At 43.0% G+C, this 8,632-nt stretch overlaps 1 non-coding gene across 1 annotated transcript; it reads left to right on the plus strand.

Moving 5' to 3' along the window:
- The first annotated feature begins 7,244 nt into the window (after positions 1-7,244).
- Positions 7,245-7,351, plus strand: LOC122695759. The gene has a single exon (XR_006341514.1). It is a non-coding gene; the product is annotated as a U6 spliceosomal RNA (small nuclear RNA).
- The last annotated feature ends 1,281 nt before the right edge of the window (positions 7,352-8,632 follow it).

Raw genomic sequence — 8,632 nt, forward strand, 5'->3', positions numbered from 1 at the left:
TCTCAAAAAAGAGTGGCACCAGGCCCCTCACCCACAACATGTATTTTGATATAACATTGGCACAAGGTGAGTCATCCCAGGCCATAAAATGAATATGACATGAACCTTGAAGAAAGGCAGGTTTCCAAGCAAGTACATAGTCTCAGCATAGCTTAAGAGAATATTTGTATGAGTAAAACATACTGGTTTGTCAAGGCAGTTCTGAGTCTTAGGCAAACCGACTTGAAGAAAGTCAGAGTTTAGGGTAAATACATAGTTCATTAACATAGCTTAAGAAAAATATCTTCATAAGAAAAATGCATTGGTTAGCTCAAGAAAAGTTAAGTTCAGGTGGAACCAGGTGTTGTCATGGCAACACAGAATTTTAAAAGAAGCCTCCTCAAGGATATACAATGGAAAAAAGACAACCTCTAACAAGTGGTGCTGGGAAAACTGGTCAACCACTTGCAAAAGAATGAAACTAGAACACTTTCTAACACCATACACAAAAATAAACTCAAAATGGATTAAAGATCTAAATGTAAGACCAGAAACTATAAAACTCCTAGAGGAGAACATAGGCAAAACACTCTCCGACATAAATCACAGCAAGATCCTCTATGACCCACCTCCCAGAATATTGGAAATAAAAGCAAAACTAAACAAATGGGATCTAATGAAACTTAAAAGCTTTTGCACTACAAAGGAAACTATAAGTAAGGTGAAAAGACAGCCGTCAGATTGGGAGAAAATAATAGCAAATGAAGAAACAGACAAAGGATTAATCTCAAAAATATACAAGCAACTCCTGCAGCTCAATTCCAGAAAAATAAATGACCCAATCAAAAAATGGGCCAGAGAACTAAACAGACATTTCTCCAAAGAAGACATACAGATGGCTAACAAACACATGAAAAGGTGCTCAACATCACTCATTATTAGAGAAATGCAAATCAAAACCACAATGAGGTACCATTACACACCAGTCAGGATGGCTGCTATCCAAAAGTCTACAAGCAATAAATGCTGGAGAGGGTGTGGATAAAAGGGAACCCTCTTACACTGTTGGTGGGAATGCAAACTAGTACAGCCACTATGGAAAACAGTGTGGAGATTCCTTAAAAAACTGGAAATAGAACTGCCATATGACCCAGCAATACCACTTCTGGGCATACACACTGAGGAAACCAGATCTGAAAGAGACACGTGCACCCCAATGTTCATCGCAGCACTGTTTATAATAGCCAGGACATGGAAGCAACCTAGATGCCCATCAGCAGATGAATGGATAAGGAAGCTGTGGTACATATACACCATGGAATATTACTCAGCCGTCAAAAAGAATTCATTTGAACCAGTCCTAATGAGATGGATGAAACTGGAGCCCCTTATACAGAGTGAAGTAAGCCAGAAAGATAAAGAACATTACAGCATACTAACACATATATATGGAATTTAGAAAGATGGTAACGATAACCCTATATGCAAAACAGAAAAAGAGACACAGAAATACAGAACAGACTTTTGAACTCTGTGGGAGAAGGTGAGGGTGGGATGTTTCAAAAGAACAGCATGTATACTATCTATGGTGAAACAGATCACCAGCCCAGGTGGGATGCATGAGACAAGTGCTCGGGCCTGGTACACTGGGAAGACCCAGAGGAATCGGGTGGAGAGGGAGGTGGGAGAGGGGATCGGGATGGGGAATAAGTGTAAATCTATGGCTGATTCATATCAATGTATGACAAAACCCACTGAAATGTTGTGAAGTAATTAGCCTCCAACTAATAAAAAAATTTTAAAAAAAATAAATAAATAAAAGAAGCCTCCTTTTAATTTTGTATAGAGAAGGGGAAAAAATCTGACACTTGTAGTTTGTTTCCTCCTGCTGCTTCAATAGTACCTGAACCGTGAACTTCCAGATGTTCAAGCTGGATTTAGAAAAGGCAGGAACCAGTGAAGGAGGAAACAGACAGAAGAGGCTCCATCTTGAAAGCAGGACTCCATCTTGGGCCGGACTGTGGACTTCGAGCTATATGCCCAGTATCTATGGAAACGACATACCAACTGGAAAACCAGACCCCCTAGGGCTCGTACCTAGACTCTCCGTCACCTAAAAGAATACCCTAATTATCTGTGTAACCAAATAGAATCATAAACTCTATTATGCTTATTGGGGTATGACCACAGGCCTATTGATAATTGTCCACTGTTAACTACCTAGGCTTACGGCATATGAATCACAGATTAACTTTGATTGTATCTTTCTTTTCCTTTGTTCAGACTAGTTTCAGGGGATTTGGGGAGGTGGGTTTGGGCATGTACACTTAGAGTATATAAGGTTTTCACAAAAACTGGTTGGGGTCCTTGGCTAAGGGGAGACTCTGCCTTGGGCCCGCCGGTGTAATAAACTGCACTCCACTATCTGCATTGTCCTTCTGAGTGAGTTTGTTTTCCGGAACACGTGGCTAAAACACCACGTGTTGCCAACATCCTCTGGATCATCGAAAAAGCAAGAGTTCCAGAAAAACATCTACTTGATGCGAAGAACCGACTCATTGGAAAAGACTCTGACGCTGGGAAAGATTGAAAGCGGGAGGAGAAGGGGACAACAAAGGTTGAGATGGTTGGAAGGCATCACTGATGTGATGGACATGAGTTTGAGTAAGTTCTGGGAGTTGGTGATGGATAGGGAAGCCTGGCGTGCTGCAGTCCACGGGGTCGCAAAGAGTCAGACACGACTATGTGAGCTGAACTGAACTGCCGCTTAAGAGAGAGAAAAAATGACTGACGCAGCCTATTTCCTCAGTTTGGAGACCCCTAGCCTTCCTGCCTGTTACCCTCTCACGTTCCTCAAGTGCAGGTTAAGGAGTGCCTTCTGAGTCCGTGCCGGAAGACTGAAATGAGCTCAGCGAGCCCCAGTATGGCTCTGGGATTGTGCCAGATGGAAGCAGTAGGGGCTGCACCCCGAAAACCAAGTGAGGGCTGGGCACCTCCAGATGTGGCAGCTCACCTCTAATGATAGGTCATTAGCTCCTACCCTTGTGCCCATGAACCCTAGAGCGTCTTGTTCAGATTTTCTCGTTGATTTTATGTAGTGGATAATGGCCCCGCCTGTGGTTAAAAAAAGTTTTTGTTTTTTTTTTCTGAAGGTAAAAAAGAATAGACAGTGAAAGGTCTCCTAAGCCTCAGTTTTCCTTGTCACAAACAATCCTGTATATTTGTAAGTTGATCATCATTTCCTTACACTAATTTTTAACACACTTCCATGTCTTGATTATTGTAAGTGTATTAACCTGTGATGGTGGTTAGTTGCTAAGTCGTGTCCAACTCTTGTGACCCCATGGACTGCAGCCTGCCAGGGTTCTCTGTCTGTGGGATTCTCCAGGCAAGAATACTAGAGTGGGTTGCCATTTCCTGCTCCAGAGAATCTTCCCAACCTAGGAATCAAATCCAGGTCTCCTACATTGCAGGCAGATTCTTTACCGACTGAGCTACGAGGGAAGCCCATATTAACCTGTGATCAATAATAAATCCTCAATATCATCCTATAGTATGTGTTCATATTGCTCCCTTATTCTTTTTGGAGCTGTTTGTATATATCGATATTTTTTACCATATTTGATTTAACCCACCCCTAGTGGATGGGCTTTTAGGTTGTTTGCCCCTGTTTGCTGCTATACTAATGCTAAATGAGTATCCGTGTCCATACTGAGGTGTACACACGTTCAGCTCCTGTGCTGTCTGTTGAATAGATTCTGTGAAGTCAAAGTGTTCTTCAGAAGGGGAGGTCAGGTTTTTCAACTTTTCGTTCTGAAAAACAATTTCAAATCCATAAACAACTCGAAGAGTACTGGACCCCCATGTAGCTGTCACTCAGCCTCCACAGTCAACTTGGAGCCACGCTGTGTCATTTCAGCTTTATCCCCCAACATCATTTTGAAGTAAGTCCTAGGTATCATATAAACATTTCAATGTGTACCTCTAAAAACTGACTTTTTATAAATGTTACTATAATATTGTTATACTTAATACCCAGTCAGCATTCAAGTACACTGAAATCCATAATGGTACTAAAACATCAGGAATTATAAACCATCCGTACTGGGGAGGAGCCAAGATGGCGGAGGAGTAGGACGGGGAGACCACTTTCTCTCCTACAAATTCATCAAAAGAATAACTGAACGCAGAACAAACTTCACAAAACAACTTCTGATCGCTAGCTGAGGTCATCAGGTGCCCAGAAAAGCAGCCCATTGTCTTTGAAAGGAGGATCTTCACCACTAAGCCACCTGGGAAGGCCAGCTCTTTATATAGTCTACCATATAATTATCACTTTATCTATTTGAAATGTGGCTCTCCCTAATGCATGAATCCAATATTCACCTTTATTTTTACTAGAAGATGTTTAAGAATCTTGAAGAGAATACTATAAAAAAATTTGAAACTTGGTGACAAATTTAGGCCCATACAATTATCAAATTCATTCTGTTTGGAATAGTTATCCCCCAAACTCAATATCACCCCCTTTGGTATACATAAGGGAAAAGAAACAACAACAACAGAAAACACGAATCACTGTCTTTGAGGAACTATTAACAGTTCATCCATTTGAAAGCATGATTTCCCAAGTCACCCTGCTTATTTAACTTATATGCAGACTACATCAGGAGAAATGCTGGGCTGGAAGAAGCACAAGCTGGAATCAACATTGCCGGGAGAAATATCAATAACCTCAGATATACAGCTGACACCACCCTTATGGCAGAAAGTGAAGAAGAACTAAGGAGCCTCTTGATGAAAGTGAAAGAGGAGAGGGAAAAAGTTGGCTTAAAGCTCAACATCGAAACATGTATATTACCAAATGTGAAACAGATCGCCAGCCCAGGTTGGATGCATGAGACAAGTGCTCAGGGCTGGTGCACTGAGATGACCCAGAGGGATGGGATGGGGAGGGAGGTGGGAGGGGGGCTCAGGATGGGGAACGCATGTAAATCCATGGCTGATTCATGTCAATGTATGGCAAAAACCACTACAATACTGTAAAGTAATTAGCCTCCAACTAGTTAAAATAAAATAAAATAAAAAGCTCAACATTCAGAAAACTAAAAAAAAAAAAAAACCATCTGTACTCTAACACTATCATTTCTTCGTTAGAATATGTCTCTTAGAGCAACTTGCCTTCCTCTGCTGTTTGATTACTCTGAGTTATAATTGTGTGCAGGAAAGTCAGGGTAAGTGCTTGGCTCTTTACCTTTATTTACTTTTTGTTTGTTTGTTTTTAAATTTTTGTCTGTGCCTCGTGGCATGCCAGATCTTCTTCCCCAACCAAGGATTGAACTAGTGCCGCCTGCAGTGGAAGCAAGAAATCTTAACTGTTGGACTGCCTGCAAAGTATTTACCAGTTTTCAAAATAAATGTGTTCCCTAGCATCCTCTCAAAGGTGACCAGAGTCAGGATTTGTTTTCTCTTGCTCTGTGTTAGTATCATTATGAACTTGTGGGCTTCAATCCACATTTTTGTAATTCATATTCTCAAAGTTTACATTTCACCATCCTCAGCCAGTCAGAGCCTCTTTGAGTTTCCCCGCATCCTTTTGTTTTTCCTGTGTCCTTTTGACATGAATACTATGGATTTCCTTGCCTTCTGCTGTGATGAGGTTCTAAGTGCATTTTGAACTTTTCTTTATTTCTCCAGAGCCATGACTTCCCTTCAGTGGGAAATCGCTTTTATTTTCAAAGTTAGGGTTGGTGTGCATTGCCACTGAGTTAGTTTGTAGATTTCGTCAGTGAACAAAGCTAGGAAGTTCTTATTTTTAAGAAAAATTAAGTCATTAATTCATGCTGATATTTCCAATCCAAACTTAGGATTACATAGATTTTACTTCTTTGATTTAACATTTTGTCTGTTTTCTCTTATAACAAAAATATTAGTCCCCAGCAATGGTAACATGATTATTCGCTTCATCCTATATTACATATAGTACTTTCAGGATAATAATATGAATATTATTAACTAAAAGATCCGGCAAGTGTTTGGGTGATGCCCATGGTTTCTTTGATATAAAACCCAGTGTCTGTCCTCATGTTGGCCCTCATAGTGCCCCATACCGTGTGTGCCAGGCACCACAAAGGGCAGCCTTCCCACGCCCAAACTAGGTACTCAGATCCCCATTTTACTGATGAATGAGGAAACTGAAGTACAGATTGTTAGTAAGACAAATGATGTGGGTTTTTGTGGGTTTTTTTTAATGAAGATCAGCCAGATACAGAGTAGGCAACATTTGTCAAGTGAATACATGTTACATATTTTACCAGGGTTGCAAAAGGCTGTCAATTCATTAGTACCTTTCTTCATTCAGGAACTGTAGCAGTTACTTTGCACTGGACCCTGGGAAGGCAGGAGTCCTGCCCTCGCAGAACTCACAGTCTGCTGGGAGAGACAGGCATTAAGCCAAGCACTGACCAATGTGGATCGGTGTGAGGGGGGAGCTACCAGGGCTTGGCCTGCTCTAGGGGCTGAGGGACTTTGCTGAGGAAGTGTCATTGCAACAGAGTTGAGCACAGGCAGGCACTGGCTACACACAGATGGCAGGCCGGTGTTTCCACAGGAGGGAGAGCCTGGTGCAGGAGAGGAAATCTAGGCAGGGCAGCAGGAGCAGAGCCAGAGGGATGCGGACGAGGCTCAGAGGAGCAGGGCCCAGGCTAGGCAGGGAAGGCCTCCTTGGCCACAGGATTTTAATCCCAAGAGCAAGAGAAAACCAGTGAGGGTCTCTGAGCTTTGTGACTCAAGAAAAATACTTTATTCCTTAATCTGGTGATGAGGACATGGCTGTTTTCATAGTCTCCTGTTTAGTTTTTTAATGGCTGCGATGTTTTTTTTATGAGGTATAATTTTGTGAAAATCACTTTCAGTACTGGGTGGGGAGAGCAGGTCTGAGAACAAGAAGAATGGAATTGGAAAAACTGCTGGAAGCAACAGGTGGTGGCGACATGGCCCAGGATGGTTACAGTGAGGACGAAGAAGAGGACAGATGCTAGGGAGGAGAATAAGAGGGGGAGAGAACTTCCAGGAAGTTACCAGGTTGAGGCAGGCAAGGGCAGCAAAGAGGAATCAAGACTCCTTGTATAGCATGAGTAAAAAGGTCACGTGCCCAGCATGTAAAAAGTTCTATTTTCATTCTAAAGACAGAGCAGGTAGTATGGAAAGGTGCTTACTAATGGGGACTTTGGGACAGGCAGGAGCTGGTTTTAAATTCACCAACAGTGCTCGCTTCGGCAGCACATATACTAAAGTTGGAACGATACAGAGAAGATTAGCATGGCCCCTGCGCAAGGATGACACGCAAGTTCGTGAAGCGTTCCATATTTTTAAAAATTTAAAAAAAAATAAAATAAAATAAAATAAAATTCACCAACAGAGTGACATTAGGCAGGTCAGCCAGCCTCTCTGAGCCTCCATTCCTTCCTTAAAGATTGTCAGTGGTTGTCAGGGTTTCATCGGGGTGCACACATAAAGCATTCCCACAGCATGGGTGCTGGGCACCCATGAAACAACCAGTCAGGGGAAGGGCTCTGTTTGGCTGTTACTGGAAATCTAGACTTTTTTTTTAGTTGCACCATGCAGCCTGTGAGATCTTAGTTGCCCAACAAGGAATGAAACCCCTGCCCCTTACAGTGGGAGCAGAGTCCTAACCACTAGACTGCCAGGGAAGTCTTAAAGGGATTTGTTTTAACATCCAGGTTGGTGGCAGGATCTTTGTTGGATCCTAGGTCACCTGCTTCAGCCATTGGTTCTCAAATGGGGGTGTCACAAGAACCCCTTGGAGTACTTGACAAAGGGCAGAGTCCTGGACCTTGCTGCCAGAGATTCTGATTTGGAAGTTAGAGCCCAGGAAAGTGCATCTTCAGTAAGTTCAGTGTCAGAGTGATGCAGATACTGGGAGTTCCTGGACCACACCTGCAGGAACTCTGCTGTGAGCCCTACTGCTTTCATAAAGCACACAGATACTCCCCAGCTTCTCCTAGCTGGTGATCCAAAGGGATCTGACATTTTCTTCCTCTGTTAGTTGACACTGACAGGAATGCCAGTCAGACGGGCTGTAGCAAAAAAGAAATGTTTTGGCTTGTGCAACTGACATGACCAGGGTGGCTGTGAGCACACCTGGATGCAGGGCCTCACGTGAGATCAGGATGTGGCCTCCATTTTTCCATCAGATCCCTCTGCTGTCCTTCTCTGTGTTGGCCTAGTCCCAGGCAGGCCTTCTCCACATGCCCCACCAGTCCAGGCAAACCCACCATTGCAAATAACCATCTCTGCAGGGGACTTCTCAGTGCCAGCCAGAGCCCACTATGGAGCCCCAGTGACCTGCATGGGTTTGGTTTCTCAAGCCACCTGGATTGAAATTGAGGCGGCAGACATTACCTGGAGGAGGGAGACAATGCTGAGCAGGGACACACTAGATAACCACCACCCTACTCTGGCCAGAAGTACGCCCCAGGAAACGAGATGTCCCACAGGTAGTGAGCTCCCCATTGACCGAGATAGTCCAGCTCTAATCAGGGAGTAAGCACTTTGTAAAATGCTACCCCAAGAAGATTTTCTTTCCTCTAGATCTCAGTTTTTACAATGTCCATCTTTCCCCTTTTTTCAA

This window comes from Cervus elaphus, chromosome 5 (assembly GCF_910594005.1).
Source record: "Cervus elaphus chromosome 5, mCerEla1.1, whole genome shotgun sequence".
NCBI lineage: Eukaryota > Metazoa > Chordata > Mammalia > Artiodactyla > Cervidae > Cervus > Cervus elaphus.